Source organism: Otolemur garnettii, unplaced genomic scaffold (genome assembly GCF_000181295.1).
Source record: "Otolemur garnettii isolate 467f Iridium unplaced genomic scaffold, OtoGar3 scaffold00151, whole genome shotgun sequence".
Classification (NCBI taxonomy): Eukaryota; Metazoa; Chordata; class Mammalia; order Primates; family Galagidae; genus Otolemur; species Otolemur garnettii.
Window position 1 is genome coordinate 1,604,410 of NW_003852546.1, and position 1,903 is coordinate 1,606,312.

Below are 1,903 nucleotides of genomic sequence, written 5' to 3' on the forward strand. Positions count from 1 at the left end.
TATGGCCTGACATATGATGATGGGGGTGGTAATGACAGTCACATCCCAGGAGCACCCTCAGGGTCATCACCCCACTGCATGCCTCACCCTGCTGGTCTCTCCCCCTTCTACTGGCAGCCCTGCCCAGAAAAATGAACACATGAGCCCTTTATTAGCACAGCCATTCTGTCCAAGGATGTGCCTCAGGGACATCCAAACTTTTCAATGTAGCCTTGACCCAGGGTCCGAACATCACAGATTGCTTTCCTATAGTTAGTGCCTCCCTCTGGAGATCTGGCCCCTCTCCACGTTCGCAGTGGAAAGAGGGATGAGACAGCAGATGTGGCCTGGGCTAGGCCTTAGTTCTAACCTTGCTGTCAAGTGGCTACCCAGTCATTCTGGACTCCAGCTCAGAACATCAGAAAATGCAGGGCCAGGAAGAACCTTAGAGACAGTCTGGCTCCCCAGTTTTATAGCTGAGGAATGAGGCCCAGAGAGTGGAAGGGCTTCTGCAGACTAGAGGCCAAACCATTCCTCTTGCCTCCCAGTCTAGGCTCTTTTTAGCACAGCAAGCCCCAACGCTGATTTCCAAAATTGGGGCTGGATGGCTAGTGATAGGGCCTGACACCGAATGCCAGCAGGGCATCCCATAGAGAAGGGGCCTCCCCTTGCTGATTTCCCCCCATCTGTTCAACAGTCTGGGTTGGGGGAGATGAAGGGCCCCTGTGGGGGTGAATCATTTCCAGAACATTTCACTGAGACTCTGGGTGTTAGATCAGAGCTATTTCCAAGCCCCAGGCTTTGAGACCATCTCTCCTTCCTTTTTCCTGTGACAAGGGGGCTAGGTGGGACTTGGGGCCTACCCAGGAGACGGTGCTCCCCAGGGTGCTAGAAAAGGCCTAAAAAGCACACACTCACAAATACCTTTCCTGACCCAGACAGCAGCACAACTGTTTATTCCCTCATCCCACAGGCAGTGCAGGGATGTTCCTGCCCCAGGTGGTCCCAAATCCCTTGAGCCCAGCCACTTAGGGATAGGGATATAGAGGAATAGTGTGGCTTGGGCTAGGGATACCAGGGAGGTCAGGCAGGAATTAGCAGGCAGCAGACCAGCACCCGGCCACTGAAGAGCCCGGCCTAACAGCTGACAGCCGTGCATTCCTCCTGACTCGGCTTGCCACATCTCCTTCCATTGGCCAGGGAAGAGAGTGAGAGAGCTCTACCTCTCCTCCATTAAAGATTAAGGGGGAACATTGCCTCTGTCCTTGAGGAATTTGTATGAATTCTAAGCTCTACAATTCTAAGCTCTAATGGGCTTAATAGAGATGAAAGCCAAAGCCTTTTAGCTTTCACTTACTAAATTAACCTCATAGTGAGATGAATTTAACTGTATTTCAAATAGGGTCAGGCTGCCAGCCATTAAACCACAGGTGACATTAACATCCAATGTGGAGAAGATAGTGGTGGCCCGTCCATTCCCGTGACTGGCAGTGTGGCTTGGAGGGACCCACAGAAAGAACTATTTGATAGGAAAGGCCCTTCCTATCAAGAACTGACTGATAGGAAAGGCCCTTCTTCTTGAAGACTTCTCTAGTCTGCAGAAGCCCTTCTACTCTCTGGGTCTCATTTCCTCTTCCTCCTATTAAGGAGCCTGTGGAAAATCAAGACTCCTCCAGAGCCAGGAAGACTCTTAATGACTAAATGGGTCTAGTACACTAAATGTGTCTGATACACAGCAGCCACGGTGCAGTAACACCACAGGTGCTGGGTATCACTGCTCCTCCCCTAACAGCCTCCTCAGGGTCAAAAGCTTTGGGTATACTCGCTAGCAAAGCCAGGCTGGGCAAGGAAGAGAGGTTAGGGTCTGTGCAGCCATTAAAAACCCTCTCTGGGGCTCGGCACCTATAGCTCAACCGGCTAAGGC